Here is a 22,548-nt window from a genome sequence, read left to right as displayed (position 1 = left end):
AACTGAAACTTCATAGTTTCTAGGCAAGAGGAAATGAATTTAACTAAAAGATGTAGGCGGGGCACAGTAGCTCACACCTGTAATCCCAGCACTTTGGGAGGCCGAGACAGGTGGATCGCCTGAGGTCAGGAGTTCAAGACCAGCCTGGCCAACATGGTGAAACTCTGTCTCTATTAAAAATACAAAAAAATTAGCTGAACGTGGTGGCAGGCGCCTGTAATCCCAGCTACTAGGGAGGCTGAGGCAGGAGAATCGCTTGAACCCAGGAGGCAGAGGTTGCAGTGAGCTGAGATCGTGCCATTGCACTCCAGCCTGGGCAACAAGAGTGAAACTCTGTCTCAAAAAACAAAAAAAGAAAAAGATTTAATGGGAACTTCATGGGGTGGATACCAATGCTGTCAGGAATGTTTGTTATAGACATTTGCAGGAGAGGGCCGGGCGCAGTGGCTCACGCCTGTAATCCCAGCACTTTGGGAGGCCGAGGCAGGCAGATCACGAGGTCAGGAGCTCGAGACCAGCCTGACCAACATGGTGAAACCCCATCTGTACTAAAAATACAAAAATTAGCCGGGCATGGTGGCGCACAAGCCTGTAATCCCAGCTACTCGGGAGGCTGAGGCAGGAGAATCGCTTGAACCTGGGAGGCAGAGGTTGCAGTAAGCCAAGATCGTGCCACTGCACTCCAGCCTGAGTGACAGAGGGAGACTCTGTCTCAAAAAAAAAAAAAATAATAAAATAGAATAAAATAAAATAGGAGAGATTTGCAAGAGAAAGAAACAAAACCTGGCTTGTTCTAGAATCTATGTGTTTCTTTAAAGTCTTAGCACAAGCAACTCCATTTTGGTTTGGTTTGGTTTGGTCTACTGGGGCCTAGTGCATGAGCTTAGTCCAAAACAATAGCCTCCCAGAATTTTGTTTAAAAAACCCCTTTTGGGGCAGGTTCTCACTTTGGTGAGAGTGTGACCAAAACTTAGGGCCTTAGTGCCACTCTCAGTTACCATCATCTTGGGTTTCCAGTCTTAGCACGTCATTTATAGGTTATGATGTCTTCCTAGTTGCACATTTTTTTCTTTTTTTTTTTTTTTCTTTTTTGAGACGGAATCTTGCTCTGTCGCCCAGGCTGGAGTGCAGTGGTGCGATCTTGGCTCACTGCAACCTCTGTCTCTCAGGTTCCAGCGATTCTCCTGCGTCAGCCTCCCAAGTAGCTGGGATTACAGGCGCTCACCACCACGCCCGGGTAATTTTTGTATTTTTAGTAGAGGATGGGGCTTCGCCATGTTGGCCAGGCTGGTCACAAACTCCTGACCTCCGGTGATCCTCCTGCCTCGACCTCTCAAAGTGCTGGGATTACAGGCATGAGCCACCACACCTGTCCGGTTGCATATTTCTTTCAGCTCCTGTCATTCCAGTTGAAGAGAGATCATATGACATTCTAGAGATGGCTGCATGCAAGCGTTTAAAACCTTTGAAAGAATACAGCACACCAGGGAGACTACTATTATGACCATTGGGAGGATAATACCAAGAGTTCGAAGTATGCTCCTTACCTGAGGTTCCCATAAACCAAACCTCCTAAAATCAAATTGATCAAAGAATGACTTAACTAAGCAGTTTCTTTGTTAATCTGCTACAACTGAATTTCTTTCTTTTTTTTTTTTTTTTGAGACGGAGTCTTGCTCTTTTGCCCAGGCTGGAGTGCAGTGGCGCGACCTCCACTCACTGCAAGCTCTGCCTCCCGGGTTCACACCATTCTCCTGCCTTAGCCTCCCGAGTAGCTGGGACTACAGGTGCCCGCCACCAAGCCCGGCTGCTCGGCTAATTTTTTTTGTATTTTTTTTTAGTAGAGACAGGGCTTCACCGTGTTAGCCAGGATGGTCTCAATCTCCTGACCTCGTGATCCGCCCGCCTCGGCCTCCCAAAGTGCTGGGATTACAGGCGTGAGCCACCATGCCCAGCCTACAACTGAATTTCTATAATACCTGATGTTTTCTCCAAAGGCCATGAGTGCCAGCAGCTGCACAGATACTTCTCTGTTCAGCTAATCCTATCATAACTTTCACAAGAGAATACAAAGGCTGTTGTGTAACTGTAGCCTTTACAGTAGCATCTGCGTAGGCTGGGAGTGGTGGCTCACGCCTGTAATCCCAGTACTTTGGGAGGCAGTGACGGGCAGATTACCTGAGGTCAGGAGTTCAATACCTGCCTGGTCAACATGATGAAACCCCGTCTCTACTAAAAAAAAATACAAAATTAGCCGGGCATGATGGTGCGTGCCTGTAATCCCAGCTGGTCGGGAGGCTGAGGCAGGAGAATCACTTGAACCTGGGAGGCAGAGGTTGCAGTGAGCCGAGATCATGCGGTTGCCCATTGTACTCCAGCCTTGGCAAAAAGAGTGAAACTCCACTCAAAAAAAAGAAAAAAAAAATCTGCTATAGAGTCTATTATGGGGGATACATTTCTAATTATTGCCTTTTTTACTCTAAACTATGGAAAAATGACCTAATGAATGATGTCCTAGAAGAGTGAAGGCCTTCCAGGAATGTTCTCTCTAGACCATAATGTGGGTTAAGAGGAGTTAGTCACTGTTCTGTTTCTGACTGATCATGAGGCAGCATATGTACCATTAAAGTTTGTTACCTACATTGGGCCGTCATTTTTTTTTTTTTTTTTTGAGACAGAGTCTTGCTCTGTCACCCAGGCTGGAGTGCAGTGACGAGATCTCGGCTCACTGCAACCTCCACCTCCTGGGTTCAAGCCATTCTCCTGCCTCAGCCTCCCAAAGAGCTGGGATTACAGGCGCCCGCCACCATGCCTGGCTAATTTTTGTATTTTTAGTACAGACAGGGTTTCACTATGTTGGCCAGGCTAGGCTGGTCTCTAACTCCTGACCTCAAGTGATCCACCTGCCTCAGCCTCCCAAAGCTCTGGGATTACAGGCATGAGCCACCATGCTTAGCCTTGGGCCTACTATTTTTTATCTATGGTTATCCATGTATAAGGATGGCTGTAGACTTCTTCACAAATAAAAGTATACCCCATAAGTGCATATAACAGACCCCTTTCCACTTTTATTGTTCATAGAGGCATAAGCAAGAAAAAAATATTCAGAGTTTCATGATAGAAATCTTAATCTGTGAACGTGGGAAAAGTTGTTCACATCAAGGATGCCATCTTCTTCTGAGGAGAAACTTCTCTGGTTAGTCTTACCCCAAGGGTTCCAATGGATGTACAGCTCCAAGAGCGTGGAGGGAACCCTTCTTAGCAGTTCAAAGTTCCGAGGTTTTGTTGTAGTGCGGATGGCAAGAATAGTTTTTCTTTAATGTTCTCAGAAGGTTCAAATCATAAAAAGCTTTCTTCCCTGGTGAAAGTACACCACAGCATAATAATTTACCATTGTAACATCAGCCCTCTTGCATGGGAGAGCTTGTATACCACCAGAAAACATACATTGAAAATAATAACTGAATGAAATCCCTTTATAAAATGTTTAAGGCCAGGCGCAGTGGCTCACGCCAGTAATCCCAGCACTTTGGGAGGCCGAGGTGGGCAGATCACGAGGTCAGGAGATGAAGACCACGGTGAAACCCCGTCTCTACTAAAAATACAAAAAATTAGCCGGGCCTGGTGGTGGGCACCTGTAGACCCAGCTACTTGGGAGGCTGAGGCAGGAGAATGGTGTGAACCTGGGAGGTGGAGCTTGCAGTGAGCGGAGATTGCACCACTGCACTCCAGCCTGGGCGACAGAGCTGACACTCCGTCTTAAAAAAAAAAAAAAAATGTTTAAAAGGCCCATCAGGTGACCAAATATACCTGAAGCTTTAATTGTTTTTTCCAGGAATATGGGATCAAACATTAGTTATAAACTATTTTAGTAACTTACAAGTCACGACACCAATGTATTCAATTTGGATCATTTTATCTTTTCCATGATGAGTCATGGAATGCAGAACTATTAATAATAAAATCTTTAAGAACTCAGGAATGACAAGGTGTCCATCCTGGTTGTCCATGAGTCCATGCTTAATTAACATTAGACTTATATCCTCTTGAATACCAGTAGTTTTTCCAAATTAGGTGCATAGCACTGATAACTGATGGGTTATCATGGGCGATTTGACTTAGACCATGGAGTTTATTTAAACTGTTTGTTTGTTTATTTTCGAGATGGAGTCTTGCTCTGTTGCCCAGGCTGGAGTGCAGTGGTGTGATCTCAGCTCACTGCAACTTCCACCTCCTAAGTTCAAGCAATTCTCCTGCCTCAGGCTCCTGAATAGTTGAGATTACAGGCCCACACCACCATGCCCAGCTAATTTTTGTATTTTTAGTAGAGATGGGGTTTCGCCACATTGGCCAGGCTGGTCTCGAACTCCTGACCTTGTGATCCACCCACTTCAGCCTCCCAAAGTGCTGGGATTACAGGTGTGAGCCACTGCACCCAGCCTAAATTGTACATTTAAACAATTTTAGTATCAGCAGTTTAACATGAAAATCTGACAAAGTATTTCCTTGGTATTAATTTTTTTGTTCTACTTGGGTTAGTAGCTTTATGCAAGGAAATTTGGTTATTTCTGTGGTTTACAATAACAACATAATAACCATAATTATAATTGATAGCATATACTTAGACATTAGAATTTTAGAAATCCCATACATATTGAGTATACTCAACACACTTAAAGTATCAAGAAGCCTAAAATCCAAAAAGTTAGTTTAAGGTTAAAAGGCTAAGGCCGGGTGTGGTGGCTCACACCTGTAATCCCAGCACTTTGGGAGGCCAAGGAGGGCGGATCACCTGAGGTCGGGAGTTCCAGACCAGCCTGATCAACATGGAGAAACCCCGTCTCTACTAAAAATACAAAATTAGCTGGTCATGGTGACGTATGTCTGTAATCTCAGCTAGTCGGGAGGCTGAGGCAGGAGAATCGCTTGAACCTGCGAGGCGGAGGTTGCAGTGAGCCGAGATGGCGCCATGACACTCCAGCCTGGGCAAGAGCGAAACTCCATCCCCACCCCCCACCAAAAAAAAAAAAAAAAAAAAGTTAAAAGGCTAGCATGCTCCATTAATTGCTGTGGGCCCGACAAAGGTAGCTTAGGAATTCCAGATAAATGGAACAAATGGTGGCTTGCTAGAAATGCATAGGAAACAAAATAACTATCCATAGAACCAAATTAGATCCTTATCTATATTTTTTTAAAAAGTTGCCAAACTGCTGATGCATTTCTCTACAATACTTCTTACTTTACTTTTATTAAGACTAAGAGCTTTAACTGTGAAAATGTTAATTAGCCAAATGTCTCCAATTCTCTATTAGGTTTTAAAGAATATTTTATTATACAAACTTTTCCCATAGTTTTCTCCCCTACTTAATGATTCCTTACTACATCGTTCCATAAATAACCTTTCCACATCTGTAATTTGAACTAACTTTTTGTTTTTTGTTTTTGAGACGGAGTCTGGATCTGTTGCCCAGGCTGGAGAGCGGTGGCGCGATTTCGGCTCACTGCAAGCTCCGCCTGCCGGGTTCACGCCATTCTCCTGCCTCAGCCTCCCGAGTAGCAGGGACTACAGGCGCCCACCACCAGGCCTGGCTACTTTTTTTAAAAGTTTTTTGTAGAGACGGGGTTTCACCGTGTTAGCCAGGATGGTCTCCATCTCCTGACCTCGTGATCCGCCCGCCTCGGCCTCCCAAAGTGCTGGGATTACAGGCATGAGCCACCCCGCCCGGCCTGAACTAATTTTTGGATAACTTCTGAATTAGACAAAATTATTCTTTTTCTCACTAATAACATAACCCTTTCTGGCACATTTTGTAAACAGAATTATATGTTAAGGAGAATTCTTATCCTTGGTAACTTAAAACTTTTGTGAGACCCTAAAAAGCAAGAAATCCTCAACTATCAGATACGGGCATTTATACATAAGAACAATTCCACAATTTTAGAAACACATTTCCCCATATCACAACCCTTTCTTTTTTTTTTTGAGATAGAGTCTCGCTCTGTCGCCCAGGCTGGAGTGCAGTGGGCAATCTCGGCTCACTGCAAGCTCCACCTGCAAGGTTCATGCCATTCTCCTGCCTCAGCCTCCGGAGTAGCTGGGACTACAGGCGCCCGCCATCACATCCGGCTATTTTTTTTTTGTATTTTTAGTAGAGACGGGGTTTCACTATGTTAGTGAGGATGGTCTTGATCTCCTGACCTCGTGATCCGCCCGCCTCGGCCTCCCATAGTGCTGGGATTACAGGCATGAGCCACCGCGCCCGGCCACAACCCTTTCATAATTGGAAATGACCCAGATATTAAATGAGCGTCAGAAATAACTCTAAAATTTTAATTTACACAAAAAGCTTACCTAAAATATTTATTCCATTCACTATACTCAAGTCTTTCACTTTTTGTTTGTGTGTTTGTTTGTTTTTTTGAGACGGAGTCTCACTCTGTCACCAGGCTGGAGTGCAGTGGTGCGATCTCGGCTCACTGCAACCTCCGCCTCCCAGGTTCAAGCTATTTTCCTATCTCAGCCTCCCGAGTAGCTGGGACTACAGGCACACGCCACCATGCCCAGCTAATTTTTGTATTTTTAGTGGAGACGGGATTTCACCATGTTGGCCAGGATGGTCCCAATCTCTTGACCTCGTGATCTGCCCGCGAGTAGCTGGGACTACAGGCACACGCCACCATGCCCAGCTAATTTTTGTATTTTTAGTGGAGACGAGATTTCACCATGTTGGCCAGGATGGTCCCAATCTCTTGACCTCGTGATCTGCCCGCTTCGGTCTCCCAAAGTGCTGGGATTACAGGTGTAAACCACCACCGTGCCTGGCCAATTCTTTCACTTTTAACAAGGGAGCCAGGAGACATCAATTAACATGTAAAATGAACATTGGTTAGGTCAGAAAGGCCAGGGATGCAGCTTGGGGCTTCCAGGTCACAGGTAGGTGTGAAAGGAATGGTTGCATTCTTTTGAGTTTCTGATTAGCCTTTCCAAAGAAGGCAATTAGATATGCATTTATCTCGGTGAGACTGAAAAGAATATGAGGCAGGCCTTCCCCAAGCAGCTCCCAGCCCAAATCTTCTCTTCAGCCTAGTAATTTTTGGGGGGCTCAAGATATTTTCCTTTTATAAATTACTCTCATTCGTCAAAAGAAAGCACACAAACCAAGATTATTTTGTTTTGGCTGGGATTACAGTTTTATAACCTTCTATGCCAAACACTGACATCTCAAAATATCTAGCAAAGACAAACGTAAAATTCAGACAAAATGTATGCTGACAGTTCCGAAGGCATTTTTATTTTTATTCCACCAATAATTTTAAAGCTAGCTTATATACACCATGGAATACTATGCAGCTATAAAAAAGAATTAGTTCATGTCCTTTGTAGGGACATGGATGAAGCTGGAAACCATCATTCTGAGCAAACTATGGCAAGGACAGAAAACCAAACACCGAATGTTCTCACTCATAGGTGGGAATTGAACAATGAGAACACCTGGACACAGGGTGGGGAACATCACACACCGGGGCCTGTAGTGGGGTGGGGGGAGGGGGGAGGGATAGCATCAGGAGATATACCTAATGTAAATGACGAGTTAATGGGTGCAGCACACCAACATGGCACATGTATACATATGTAACAAACCTGCATGTTATGCACATGTACCCTAGCACTTAAAGTATTAAAAAAAAAAAAAGGGCTGGGCGCGGCGGCTCACGCCTGTAATCCCAGCACTTTGGGAGGCTGAGGCAGGTGGATCACGAGGTCAGGAGATGGAGACCATCCTGGCTAACACGGTGAAACCCCGTCTCTACTAAAAATATAAAAAATTAGCCGGGCGTGCTGGCGGGCGCCTGTAGTCCCAGCTACTCGGGAGGCTGAGGCAGGAGAATGGCGTGAACCCGGGAAGCGGATCTTGCAGTGAGCCGAGATAGCGCCACTGCACTCCAGCCTGGGTGACAGAGCAAGACTCCGTCTCCAAAAACAAAAACAAAAAAACACACACACACACACACACACACACACAAAACTAGCTTATTTAGTTAAGTTATACTTAAGTCATGTGAACTTCAAAATTGCTTAGGTTTCTTTACTTAATTTATGAGTGCTCTTTTACTTAGAAGCCAATTTTGGTAGATACAACATATAACAATAAGTGTACATACAAATAAACACATCTAAACATGTATATGCACACACAAATGAAGATCCAATAGCTTGGAATCTTAGACATGAGATATCACACCTGTTGTTATGCCTGCAACCCCAGCATTTTGGAAGGCTGAGGCGGGTGGATCACCTGAGGTCAGGAGTTTGAAACCAGCCTGACCAATATGGTGAAACACCATCTCTACTGAAAATACAAAAATTGGGCTGGGCGCGGTGGCTCACGCCTGTAATCCCAGCACTTTGCGGGGCCAAGGCGGGTGGATCACGAGGTCAGGAGATCGAGACCATCCTGCCCAACATGGTGAAACCCCGTCTCCAGTGAAAATACAAAAATTAGGCCTGGTGCGGTGGTTTACACCTGTAATCCCAGCACTTTGGGAGGCCGAGGTGGGCGGATCTCGAGGTCAGGAGATCAAGACCACGGTGAAACCCCGTCTCTACTAAAAATACAAAAAATTAGCCAGGCGTGGTGGCGGGCACCTGTAGTTCCAGCTACTCAGGAGGCTGAGGCAGGAGAATGGCGTGAACCCGGGAGGCGGAGCTTGCAGTGAGCCGAGATCGCGCCACTGCACTCCAGCCTGGGCAACTGAGCAAGACTCAGTCTCAAAAACAAAACAAAACAAAAACAAAAACAAACAAACGAACAAATTAGCTGGGCGTGGTGGCATGCACCTGTAGTCCTAGCTATTCGGGAGGCTGAGATAGGAGAATATCTTGAACCTGGGAGGCAGAAGTTACAGTGAGCCGAGATCACGCCACTGCACTCCAGCCAGGGCGACAGAGTGAGACTCCACGTCAAAAAATATATATATAAATAAATAAAATAAATAAAAATAAAAACAGAGTCACCATGCTAGTTTTAATTCTTTCAGTTTAATTTTTTTTTTTTTTTTTTTTTTGGAGACAGAGTCTCGCTCTGTAGCCCAGGCTGGAGTGCAGTGGCGCGATCTCGGCTCACTGCAAGCTCCGCCTCCCGGGTTCACACCATTCTCCTGCCTCAGCCTCCTGAGTTGCTGGACTACAGGCACCTGCCACCACGTCCGGCTAATTTTTTTTGTATTTTTAGTAGAGACGGGGTTTCACCGTGTTAGCCAGGATGGTCTCCATCTCCTGACCTCGTGATCCGCCCGCCTCGGCCTCCCAAAGTGCTGGGATTACAGGCGTGAGCCACCGCGCCCGGCCTTTCAGTTTAATTTTTATTGGATTTAACAGAAATAAGAAGGAAAGCAGAAAAAGTTGCTAAACCTCAGAAAAAGGTTTTTTTACAAGAAATATTAGTTCTTACAAGTTTCCTATAAAGTTAAGAAAAAAGGGATTTTAATAATACTAGTTGTTGTAAATAAGTGATTCAATTTTAAGCTATCAATTCACCCCTGCTGTGAAAGATACTGAAATCGGCACTCTCAAACCTCTTGATTTAATTATATTTGCATTATCATAAAGTCAGTGTGCAGGTTAGTGCAAGAGAAAATTCATGAACAGAAGGTAGATCTGAAGAAATTACCTAGAATGCAGCACAAAATGTTAAAAATCTAGAGAATCTGAGAAAAGACATGAAATAGAATGAGAAGGTCTGACACACATAGTATAAAATAGAGATTCCTGAAAGAAAGATAAAAGTTGGGAAGGGTTCTGTTATGGACTAAATTTTTGTATCTCCCAATTCATATATTGAAATTTTAACTCCCAATGTGATGGTATTAGCCTAAAGTGTTCAGTAACCTTTTAAGCTACTAGAACCTATCATCGCCTCTGCCTTGTGCATGCTCTTTGGGGTGTGATGGTGAGGATCTATGTCACAGAGAGCTTCTGTCAGATTGGGTGTTTGAGGCTCTTGGTTTCTAGGCAATTTCTCTATGAAATTTTATTCTGTGTATTTGAATTCAAGGGTCTTTTATATCTTTAAAAATATGTAGAGTTTCTCCCTGCATTTTATTGCATTAGAAAGAAAATAGACTGATGGCATGTACTATTTTAAAGATTACTCTTAAAAAAAAAACAACAAACCTCTTGTCTTTTGAGGAGGGGATGTCTCTTTAAAAACAAATATTCTCGAGAGAACACTTGTTCTACATAAATAGATGACCACTCTCAGAAGCCAAGGAAGCAGTTGTTTCAGGTTCTTTCAATTTTCTTTCCAATCTCAACCGTCAGTGCATGGAGCTGTCCAAGGTTTTTATTTCTTGCCCTTCCCGTTCCTGACCCCTTTAATCATCACACAAACAGGCAGCAGAGACAAAGTAATGAAGAACACCAACTCTGGAGTCAAACAAACTGGGTTAGAGTCCCAGAGCCAGCATTCAACAGTTGTGTGATCTTGATCAAATCCTATAACCTCTCTGGGCTTCAGTTTCTTCATCTATCAAAACAAGGATGACAGTAACAGTACCTAACCCATAGATTATCATGAGGATTTAATCAGTTACTCTTTGTAAAAGAGTTTATTACAATGCCTGGCAAATAGCAAAAAAGGAATTTTGGGGTTCCCTAGTTTCTACCATAAAAGAATTGTAGACATGGGTTATGTTGCTACTTAACAGTTTTGCTCTTGGAAATATTGCTCTGGCAATCAATACAGGATGGAGAGCAGGAGGAAGTAGAAAGAATGCTCGCAGAACTATGACTTAGGGTGTCTAGTCCTGGCTCTGCCATTAATCAGTTGTGTGACCCTTGCTAAGTTAACTGACACCTCTGAACTTAGTTGTTTTTTTTTTTCTGTCTCTGTAAAAGGAAGGGCTTAAACTTCAGTAAATAACCGGTATGTTTTATTTAGTATTTTGCGAATCCCATTTCCAACTCTACGTTCAATCCAGTGACAGTATTTCTAGTTTATAAAATAGAAAAATAATCTTTGGCATCTGAGGGTCACAGCCGAGAGTATCTCCCTAGCAGGAGATTAGGGAGCCAGTGACAAAGTGGCACCAGGGGAACCGATGTATGCCAGGAATCCAGGCAGAGGGTGACATTAGCACTTCTTTCCGCAGAACCTAAACCCTGCCCGACTCACCCGGAGGAGCTGTCACGGTGGTTTGCTGGAAACCCCCTTTCTGTTGGGAGGATTACTGGGTCACGGTCTCCCAAGGACATGGAAACCCTTGCTGAAGCGCTGGAACCGCTCGGCACGAGGCGTACGTCGGTGGGAGCTGTGTCAGCCCGCTTTCGGCGGTGTAGCTGCTCCCATCCAGACTCTAGAAGGGGTCCTCTTTGCGTCAGGCCCAATTACCCCCCTCCCCGAGCGACTGCACTGGGTGTCCCTGCGCCGCGCGTCCCCTCCCTCTCGCCCCTCCCTCCTGGCTGCCATAGAAACCAGCTTACGAGGTCCAGGCCGGCGTCCGGGTGCACTACAGGCCCCCCGTCCCTCCTTCCCCAGGCCAGCCCCTCGCTCCGGATTGGTCCTTCAGGAAACGCTGTGGGGCGTCTCGGTCCCCGCTGCGGAGCCGGCCTAGGCTGGAGGGCGGGGTTTGCCCTGGGCCGCTGCCGGTCAGGTCGGCCGCCCCTGACAGCTCCGGGAGCCTCAAGCGCGACAGCGGCGCCCTCACCTCGGGACATCCACACACCGACCGCTCCTGCTCCAGAGGCAACCACCCAGCGCGCCTAGCCTGGCGCCATGCAGCGAAGCCCAAGAGCTGGCCTCGCCACGAAGGTAAGCGAGGGGCTGGGGGACTCGCCGCCAGCACCCCCACCCCGCCACCCTTCCTCTGCTAGGCTGCAGACCTGGGTGGCTGAGGAGGAGGCGCCTCTCCTCCCCGCGACCCAAGGGAGAAAGGAAGCCCTGCCACGGGGTGTCTGCGAAGTGGGGTCAGAAGAAGGTTAGGCGCTTTCTGGGGCGTACCCCCACACCTGCCCAGGCCAATCCGCACGCGAGAGGAGGGGGCATTAGAGCCAGGGCGAGAGCGTGCTCGCGCGTGTGTGCCCGTGTCATGTGTGGTGCCCGTGTCATGTGCGGCGCCCATGTCTATGTGCGCGCGTGTGTGCACCCATGTCTCTGTATGGTGTGGACACTCGTGTCTGCGTGCGCGTCCACACGTGAGCCGAGGAGGGCAGCTTAGCGCCTAGCGTTGCGCACAGCGGGTGCGCTGGACCAGAGCCCTAAGGCACCAGACAAAATCTGGAGAGTTTGTTACAAGGGCAGAGGACCGGCGTGACCTCCCCACGCGCGCCGGCCGGTGCTGCTGGTGGAGGGAACTGACATCTAACGCATGTGGCCCAGGAGAACAAAACCTTCCATTGCACCCCACGCCGCGACGCTCCCCAGCGAAAGGTGCTTCTGTTGGAAGACCGCACGAAGTAAGGAAGAGCCTCTTTTCCTCTTCCTGGATATCCCTCCAGGAATATTAGAAGCTCCAGGACTCCTTGATACGACCAGGAAAAGATCGCAACCGGGTCTTTAAAATATCGATTCCAGCCAGCTTCTGCGTGCTTGACACATCTTGGCAGATGGAGAAGTCAAGGCAATAGATAACATGGGCAGCAAAGATTCTACTATAGCACTTCTTTCCTTTCCGTTTTTTCCTTCCCTCCTTCCCTCCTTTTCCCTCTTCTCCCTCCCTCCTTTCCTCCTCCTCCTCTCCCCTTCTCTTCTCCTCCTCCCTCCCTTTCTCCCTTTCTCCTCTCTTTTCCCCTTCCCTCGCCTGTTTTAGTCCTCCTGAGTACAGTAGACAAGAGGGCTCTCTGTCTACCCACCCTCCCCCACCCCATTCCTCATCCCGTTTCAAAATAAGAGCGAATGAATCACATTCTAAGCTCTTACCCGTGCAGTTCTGACAAGTTTGGAAGTTACACAAATCGCGTTTGCAATTGAGGCCGCGGGAATCCAAAAGGGAAACAAACGAAACCAGATGAAAAAAAGTGATTCCAAGTCAAGATTTCAAATAGGAATCTAAGGTGAATATTTGTTTATGGTAATAAGATTTTTTTTAATGTTTGAAAAGTATGTATCACACTAGCTTGCATCATCAGTATTCAATGTGATTCACAGAACCGCTTCAAAAGATGGTTTCTGTTAGTGTTGCAACAGCACTTCTAATTCTGGTTGTCATGGTTACTGCAGAAGTCGCCCTGCTCTATTGAGAGGCTGTCTAGTTAGAAGCAGGAACTGTTCTCCAGAGGACCTTCTCTTGTACCCTCGTGTCACCATGGTAATAATTGAGTTTATGAAAATGTACTTACTTTTTCCCTTAAAGTACTAAAATCCCAAGGCATGTTGTTGTTTTTTTTATTTTATTTTTTCAGAGTTTGCAGTCTATGCAACACAGCTTTCCGCTCAGACAAATGAGAGTAAACACTGCCCTCCAGCAAGTTAAATGGCCCCAAATAGTCATGCTGCCCAGCTCTCTTCCCACAGCTCACTGCACGAACAGAGGACAGAGGAGGGTGTTAGATGTTCCAGGAATCCTGGCCTGAGCCCAGATCGCCCTCTCCATTTAGCATTTACATTTGGAAGCCTAATTAGCTTTCTAATTAGGAGATGGGAGAATGTAGGGGGGGATTCCTGCGAGAGGCTAGTGGGGAAAAAGCTGAATCCAACTCCCCATGGACTGGTGTTTGGTGTGCCATTGAATTTGCCTAGTAAACCCTCATGGGTTTATTTTTAGCTGGACCACTGTTAAATGGTAAGCCTGGAAAAACCTTCAGAGAAGCCTCCTTCTGTGTTAGGAAAAAATGTGGATTGGATATTTGGTTTGAGGTGTGTGCTTTTTTTCTAACTACATTTAAAGACAGGTTTATATGAAATCTGAATTCCCCAGTAATAACTACAGATAGGTTATAGAGCCCTTTATATTCTTGGTTTAACCCTAGGTTTTTAGTTGAAAAGGTTTAATTTGGGGCAAGCAGTGGTACCATTTCAAATACTTTTATCAGCAAATGTTGGTTTCTTTAAAGAACCGTCATTCATTACACATCCACGATTTCTGAGCTTCAAATTCTAACATTGATAGCATGTGATTAGACAGCTTGAAGCCCTCAGACTTACAGTTTTGTTTTATTTTCTTTTTGTTTTTAGAGACTGGGTCTCGCCATGTTGCCCAGGCATGTCTCAAACTCCTGGGCTCAAGGGATCTTCCTGCCTCAGCCTCCTGAGGAGCTGGGACTACAGGTGCATGACAGACTTATCATACATTTTTAAAAAAACAAAAGCAAAGATTTTTGTCTTAGTAGGTTAATGTTTTTGTCACATATATAGTTTCATTTTGAGAAACTTAAAAATTAAAATATAACTTTAAATCCAACTTCATTCTTTGAATCTGATCACTGTATTTCTCTAGGGATTAAAGAGTTTTAATTCATTGGTTGATTTTCTTTCACTTGTTGAAAGGACGAACTGTTCATAAAATTTTTTTCATTCTGTATTTTGTCATTTCCTATTGTCATTCTAGAAAAAGGTCTCTAGAATTGAAGTTTTAATTTTCAGGAGAAGAAGAAAATATTCAAATTGCTTATGAAGATAATAGTCTACAACTTGAATTAACCACATCATAATTCTTAAATTACTTTCTCTCAAGAACTTCAGGGTTAGCTTAGCCATTATTATACAGCATCCTGAGGAATATTAATCAGTTTTACAGATGGACAAGTTGTGTTCAAAAGCCAAGTGATAGGTCGGTGCCGTGGCTCAGGCCTGTAATCCCAATACTTTGGGAGGCTGAAGCAGAAGGACTGCTTGAGCCCAGGAGTTTGAGACCAGCCTGGGCAACATGGTGAGACCTTGTCTCTATAAAAATTTTTTAAAAATTAGCTGGGTGTGGTGGTGCATGCCTGTAGTCCCAGCTACTGGGGAGACTGAGGGAGGAGGATTGCTTGAGCCTGGGAGGTTCAAGGCTGCAGTGAGCTGTGATTATGCCACTGCATTCCATCCTGGGAGACACAGAAAGACTCTGAATCCAAAAAAAAAAAAAGTGATTTCAGCTAACCACTTGGAAAATCGAGACAAAAATCTAAATTGTCTGACATGAGCATTATGAATATGAGCATTAGCCAAGACTTAGAGAAATTCAGGGCATGGATGGCGGGAAGAATTTAAGATTAGAGAGCAAAATAAAACTGTTAAGGGGAAAAAACTGTAAGGAGAAAGCAGATTAATAGAAAGTAAAAGCGAAAACATCAAGTGAAAAGAGGGTTGCACAGAAGGAAAACGAAGTTGCAGAATAGGAAACTAAGAAGAACTCCACTCTTCATCTTCCACAGAGAACATTGATGGTTTTCCAGAAAGCAGTCAGTACCCTATTTAGCAAAATCGTGTGACTTGGGAGGCCTTAGCGGCAGATCTTAGTTCATTCTGACTCCCTGCCGCCCATCCAAGTGGTGTGGGCTGAGCCAGCTGTCTTTTCGGGTCTCCTGAACTAGCTGCTCATTAGATCTTTTCTCCCTAATCCTAAGGCCATCAAGAAGCTTTCTGTGTCTCTATTTGTTGGAATTATCTAGTTGGGATAATATATGGATACACTTGATTACATAATTGCATCTGAAATTTTTCTTTTTACTTTAAAAAATTGTTCAAATTGTTATCATCACAATGCATTCACCTAATTTTATGAGAGTATATTAAAAGCTTATAACTGGCTGGGCGCGGTGGCTTACGCCTGTAATCCCAGCACTTTGGGAGGCTGAGGTGGGTGGATCATGAGGTCAGGAGATCGAGACCATCCTGGCTAACACAGTGAAACCCCGTCTCTACTAAATATACAAAAAAAAAAAAAAAATTAGCCAGGTGTGGTGGTGGGTGCCTGTAGTCCCAGCTACTTGGGAGGCTGAGGCAGGAGAATGGCTTGAGCCTGGGAGATGGAGCTTGCAGTGAGCCGAGATCGCGCCACTGCACTCCAGCCTGGGCGACAGAGCGAGACTCTGTCTCAAAAATAAATAAATAAATAAATAAATAAATAAATAAATAAATAATAAAAGCTTATAACTAAAACAACAGTCCCAGTCTCCAGAGGCAATCATTTTGAACTCTTGGCTGTTTGATCACTTACCTCCCTATGTCCAAATAATTAGCTTATGTTGCTGTTTTTTCTTTTTTTCTTGAGACAGGTTCTCACACTGTTGCCCAGGGTAGAGTACAGTGGTGTGATCATGGCTCACTGCAGCCTTAAATTCCTGAGTTCAAGCAATCCTTCCCCCTCAACCTCTTGAGTAGCTGGGGCTATAGGTGCACGCTACCATGCCCATGCCCAGCTTTTTTTTTTTTTTTTTTTGGTAAAGACAAGGTTTCACTATGTTGCCCAGCCTGGTCTCAAACTCCTGGGCTCAAGCAATCCTCTCACTTCGGCCTCCCAAAGTGCTGGGATTACAAGCATGAGCCACCATGCCTGGCCACTGGTTCTTGATTTATCAATTTTGGACAGAATCTATTGACTTATTTATTTTTATGTTTTATTTAGAGGCAGGATCTCACTCACCTAGACTACAGTGCAGTGGTACAATCATAGCTCACTGCAGCCTAGAACTTCTGGGCACAAGTGATCCTCTCATTTCAGACTCCAGAGTAGCTGGGACTACAGGCATGCACCATCATGTCCAGCTAAGTTTTATATTTTTGTAGAGTTGTCGGTGGTAGGGGGGGCGGGCCTCTCTATGTTGCCCAGGCTGGTCTTGAACTCCTGGCCTCAAGCCATCCTTCTGCCTTGGCCTCCCAAAGTGCTCGGATTACAGGCATGAGCCACCATGCCTGGCCAAATTAGTTCTATTCTTGGCTAATAAAATACACCTTAGTCATTTTTAATCATGAAGATTTTTAAAGAGCCTTTTAAACTTTTTGGAAATTTGAAATGTAGCCAAATACTCCCTCAGATGTAATCAACAGCGCCAGCCCTTGAGCTCCTACAGAACACAGAGGTACTGATTTTTCCACCCTTTATACTGCCTCAATTTCCATGATCCATACTCCATACCCCCTCTCCCATTTTACCATTTCCCTGACCTACATTTCTCTATCTTTCAGTACTTGCTGAATCACACCTGGAAATTCCTTCAGGCCTTATCTCCTTCCAGATGTTCTCTTTTGGGCCCCACCCTGTCTGTACCTATCTCTAGTTTAGCCTTTGGCCATTATATTTAGATGATCTGTTTATGCATCTACCTTGCCCCACTAGCTGTAGATTTAGTTATATCTACATTGTTCCTGGGGGTAACTTGTACACTTAAACATGGAGGACGGAGCTTAAAAATAATGTTTGTTGAACTGAACACTTCATCTTGATATTGAAGGAGTATTCCATAGTAGAGTAAGAGGGGTAGCAACCTCACATTGCTTAGAGTAGGGGTGAGGGCAAGGAAGTAGGGGGAAAACATGATCTATTTCTTTTCTTTTCTTTTTTCCGATGGAGGAGTCTTGCTCTGCACCCGCACCTGGCCAATATGATTTCTTTCTTTCTTTTCTTTCTTTCTTTCTCTTTCTTTCTTTCCTTTCTTTCTTTCTCTCTTTCTCTCCTTTCTTCCTTCCTTCCTTACTTCCTTCCTCCCTTCCTTCCTTTCTGTCTTTCTTTCTTTCTGTCTTGCTCTCTCTCTCTCCCCCTTCCTCCCTCCCTCCCTCTCGAGCTCGCTCTCTTTCTTTCTTTCCTACTTTCCTTCCTTCCTTCTTTCTTTCCTTCTTTCTATAGTGAAAACTGTCTTTATTTTTATTGCCTTTTATTTTCAACAATGATTACTTGAACTTAAAAAAAAAGAACGGACTTTATTAAGTAATGGTTACTGAAAAGCCAAACCTTTCCAGCCCACTTCATATTGTCTTTTAACCATTTCAGAACATGATCTATTTCTTATCCTCCTACTTTCTAGCAGCATCTGTTTAGAGGGGATTTCCTGTGGCACACACAGCTCCTGCTCATGAGACAACGTGAAGAAGCCTCATCTGTTGTGTGTGAAGCACAGACCCTGAGGTCAGACAGTCTTGGGCTTGAAATTAAACTTGGATGTTAATTGCCTGTATGGCTTTGGACAAGTTACCAAGTCCTTCTGAAGTTTAGTTTCTTCATCTGAAAAATGAGGATAATAGCAGGCACCTTTTAGGGCTGTTGTAAAGATTTTTAAAAATATGTATAAAGGGCCAAGCACGGTGGCTCACACCTGTAATCCCAGCACTTTGGGAGGCCAAGGTGGGTGGATCACCTGAGGTCAGGAGTTCGAGACCAGCCTGACCAATATGGAAAAACCCCATCTCTACTAAAAATACAAAATTAGCTGGGCATGGTGGCACGTGCCTGTAATTCCAGCTACTTGGGAAGCTAAGGCAGGAGAATAGCTTGAACCCGGGGGGCAGAGGTTGCAGTGAGCTGAGATTGTGCCATTGCACTCCAGCCTGGGCAACAAGAGTGAAGCTCTGTCTCCAAAAAAAAAAAAAAATTATATATATATATATATATATATGAAAAATGTATATATCTATAAATGAAATGCCATCTCTACTAAAATATATATATATATGTATAAAGTAGTTGAAATGAAATAATGACTAGTCTTCTAAGTTAGGAATGCTTTGGCCTGCAATTAACTGAAGAATCTTCCTGCTTAGCTAGAAGTTTATTTTTCTTGCAGAAGAAGAGGTCTAGATAAGCAATTAAGAGCTTTGTTTTAGCTGCCATCAGAGACCTAGTTTATTCCTATCTTTCTGTTCTGCTATCCATCCTTTTGCCCTCATATTTATCACTTCATGGTCTCTAGGTGGCTACTACTCCTCTGTAAGTTCCACAGGGGAAGGAAATGAAAGGAGCTGCTCCAGCTGCAACTATCCTCTTTCAACAGGAAAGCACTAATTATCAGAAACACCACACTAAGGTCTTACTGGCCAAAACTGTGTCTCAGAGCTATCCCTATCTTTGAGGGAGAAAGGGAAACTAGGATCGCCAGCTACTATAACAGAAGGCAAAGAAAGGAGAAGAGAGTTAGTAGTGATGTTGAGTGAGCCAGGCTGCAGTGATGTCTGCCACACTATCACTTATTGATAGGGTGGCCATATGTCCCAGTTTGTCAGTGCAACCCCGGTTTACACCTGTTGTCCTAGTGTGATTGTTATTATTATTTTTTGAGACAGAGTTTTGCTCTTGCCCAGGCTGGAGTGCAATGGTGTGATCTCGGCTCACTGCAACCTCTGCCTCCCGGGTTCAAGTGATTCTCCTGCTTCGGCCTCCTGAGTAGCTGGGATTACAGGCATGTGCCATCACGCATGCTCAGCTAATTTTGTATTCTTAGCAGAGAAGGGGTTTCTTGGCCAGGCTGGTCTCGAACTCCTGACCTCAGGTAATCTGCCCACCTCGGCCTCCCAAAGTGCTGGGATTACAGGCCTGAGCCACTGCACCCGGCCGTTCTAGTGCAATTATTAATAGCACCCCATTCTCAGAGGTGTCTTGGTTTGAATGACAGATTCTATGTTCACCCTTCTTATTGAGCACTTGCTATTTATTGTAGGCTCTCATTAAGTAGTAGTTAAGTAGCAGCCTGGAGTCTCGCTCTGCCTCCCAGGCTGGAGTGCAGTGACGCGATCTCGGCTCACTGCAAACTCCGCCTCCCGGGTTCACGCCATTCTCCTGCCTCAGCCTCCCGAGTAGCTAGGACTACAGGTGCCCGCCTCCACGCCCGGCTACTTTTTTGTATTTTTAGTAGAGACGGGGTTTCCCCGTGTTAGCCAGGATGGTCTTGACCTCCCGACCTCGTGATCTGCCCGCCTCAGCCTCCCAAAGTGATGAGATTACAGGCGTGAGCCACTGCGCCCGGCCAGTAGTAGTTACTAAGACAGCTAGAACACAACCGTAAGATACACAAGTCAAGTTTACATGCAGTGATTGCTTGTGTAGTACAGGCAGGAGGTACACTGAGTTTACAAGGGAGAGGAATGAGTGTGAATTGACAAAGAGTTGAGGTCAGCTGGTCCGGATGGAGAGGAAATAATATGGGGAAATTGTAACACCAAGGCGAGAGAAGTAACTGGGTTGGACCCAGTTTAAAATATGCAAAAGTGGCTGGGCGCGTTGGCTCAAGCCTGTAATCCCAGCACTTTAGGAGGCCGAGTCGGGTGGATCACAGGGTCAGGAGTTCAAGACCAGCCTGGCCAAGATGGTGAAACCCTGTCTCTACTAAAAACTACAAAAATTAGCCAGGCACGGTGACAGGCTCCTGTAATCCCAGCTACTTCAGAAGCCAAGGGAGGAGAATTGCTTGAGCCTGGGCGGCAGAGGTTGCAGTGAGCCAAGATGGCGCCGCTGCACTCCAGCCTGGGCAACAGAGCCAGACTCCATCTCAAAAAAAAAAAAATCATGCCTGTAATCCCAGCACTTTGGGAGGCCAAGGCGGGCGGATCATAAGGTCAGGAGATCGAGACCATCCTGGCTAACACGGTGAAACCCTGTCTCTACTAAAACTACAAAAAATTAGCTGGGCATGGTGGCGGGCGCCTGCATTCCCAGCTACTGGGGAGGCTGAGGCAGGAGAATGGCGTGAACCTGGGAGGCGGAGCTTGCAGTGAGCGGAGATGGAACCACTGCACTCCAGCCTGGGTGACAGAGCAAGACTCTGTGTCAAAAAAAAAAAAAAAGGAAAAGTACACAGTTGATATGCCAGGGACTTTTCTTTGAAGACTAACAACAAAGTTTTCATGCTGCCTTTGAATGATGAACACTTTGTAATATGAGGTACAATGCTAAGATATGATTGGGTCTAAGAGCATTCTTAGAACTGATGACACAAAATAAAACAGCAATTCATATTTGTGAAGCCAAATATATTTTTTTGCTGTTAGAAAGCCTACCACAAAAGTTTAACATGTGAGAAGAAAGATATTTTTCTGACCGGGCGTGGTGGTTCATGCCTGTAATCCCAGCACTGTGGGAGGCTGAGGTAGGTAGATGATGAGGTCAAGAGATTGAAACCATCCTGGCCAACATGGTGAAAACACGTCTGTACTAAAAATACAAAAATTAGCTGGGCGTGGTGGCACGAACCTGTAGTCCCAGCTACTCAGGAGGCGGAGGCAGGAGAATCACTTGAACCCTAGAGGCAGAGGTTGCAGTGAGCTGAGATCGCGCCACTGCACTCCAGCCTGGTGACAGAGCGAGACTCCCTCTGAGCGAGACTCCCTCTCAAAAAAAAAAAAGAAAGATATTTTTCTAAATTATTTTCTTGAGCCTATAGTAGATTGTGACCTTGAGCTATTTGATAATAAATCCTCCTCTATCAAGAGAAAATATTTGCAGCTTCCAAATTTTCTTTTGAGTTAATATTAAAGGAAAACATTTATGGTCATTAATTTTTTTTCTTAGCTTGACTTTTAAATCCCTCCAATTTATTTTTATTTTTATTTTTCAGAAACAGGATTTCCCTCTGTCATGCAGTCTGGAGTGCAATGGCATGGGCATAATTCACTGTAGCCTCAAACCCCTGGGCTCAAGAGATCCTTTCTCCTCGGCCTCCCAAAGTGCTAGGATTATAGGTGTAAGCCACTGTGCCTAGCCCCCAAATTTGTTTTAGATATTTATTCATTCTGTTAGGCTGGTTGGTGAGCTGATATAGCTGAAAGAGACAAAGTAAAGACATTTGGTCCTAGTCTCATCCCTGCCACTGTCTCTTTACCCCTCTGGGTCTGTTTATTCCAATACAAAATGCGAGATTAAAAAATCCTACAAGCCCCTCCCCAGTGGACTCCTAAAAGTCCCCTAGGGTGCTTGGGTAATCAAGGGAAACTGAATCAGCCAGTCGGCTTGGAGCCTCAGGTTAATTTGGTTTAGCCAAGTATTAAGAAGTAAGATTGCAGAGGAAAACTGAGATAAGACCCTGAAGTGCCTCACATCCAGCTAAGTAAATTGCCATTTGTTTTTGCCATTTACTAAGCAGCGTTGAAGAAAAAGGTCAGTGTGAAAACGGGTGTGCTGGAACGGTCAGAAGGAGGAAAGACTGACAAGGGATAAAAATACTTGTTTTATTCTGAGTTTTGAGTTATTTTACAATGTTCAGTGACCTCACAACATACCTGGTTCAAATTGCAGAGTAGTAGACCCTAGAAAGCCTCACTGCCATGCTCAGCTTACCTGCTGCTGGCTCCATGTCCTGAGATTTTCAATGGCGCCTCACAATTCTCATCATCTAGACACAGTCTATTGCTGGTTGCTCTTCAGCTCCAGCCTTTCGATGACTGTTTTGCTTCTGCTGGAATGTTTGTTGGTAGCCTTTAGTTTTGCTCCTAACCGCCTTCCACCATCCCCCCAGCCCCACCGCCCCGCCATAGCTCCTTCACTACTTAGCAGCTGCACAAGAAGACCTCCCTCCTAGGCTCCACTCAGTTCCCAAGAAGAGCAATTCTTACTGCTCTAGGATTAAATTTATGCTACTGCTATTAACATTTTAGGATACCTATAGTGTTAAATCAAGTTCAGCCTAAAGCTGCCTCCCTACATATT

At 45.0% G+C, this 22,548-nt stretch overlaps 1 protein-coding gene and 1 long non-coding RNA gene across 4 annotated transcripts in view; one reads left to right on the top strand and one right to left on the bottom strand.

Moving 5' to 3' along the window:
- Positions 1–11,446, bottom strand: part of LOC129397781 (uncharacterized) — a 69,243-nt gene extending 57,797 nt beyond the window's left edge. Inside the window, exon 1 of the long non-coding RNA XR_008625384.1 lies at positions 11,175–11,446. This is a non-coding gene — a long non-coding RNA (uncharacterized LOC129397781). The remainder of the gene's footprint in view (positions 1–11,174) is intronic.
- Positions 11,447–11,471: 25 nt separating this feature from the next.
- NIM1K (NIM1 serine/threonine protein kinase) overlaps positions 11,472–22,548 on the top strand; it is an 88,400-nt gene continuing 77,323 nt past the window's right edge. Inside the window, exon 1 of one of the 3 annotated variants that reach the window (XM_055112412.1) lies at positions 11,472–11,810. The gene's annotated coding sequence lies outside the window, so the exon portion shown is untranslated. Of the gene's footprint in view, positions 11,811–11,912; positions 13,052–22,548 lie in introns of those variants that run through there. The other 2 variants (XM_055112413.1, XM_055112414.2) reach the window with 2 other exon arrangements.

This window comes from Pan paniscus, chromosome 4, assembly GCF_029289425.2.
Source record: "Pan paniscus chromosome 4, NHGRI_mPanPan1-v2.0_pri, whole genome shotgun sequence".
Lineage (NCBI taxonomy): Eukaryota > Metazoa > Chordata > Mammalia > Primates > Hominidae > Pan > Pan paniscus.
Note: the sequence above shows the minus strand (reverse complement) of the source record. Positions and strands in the feature narration are given on the sequence as shown.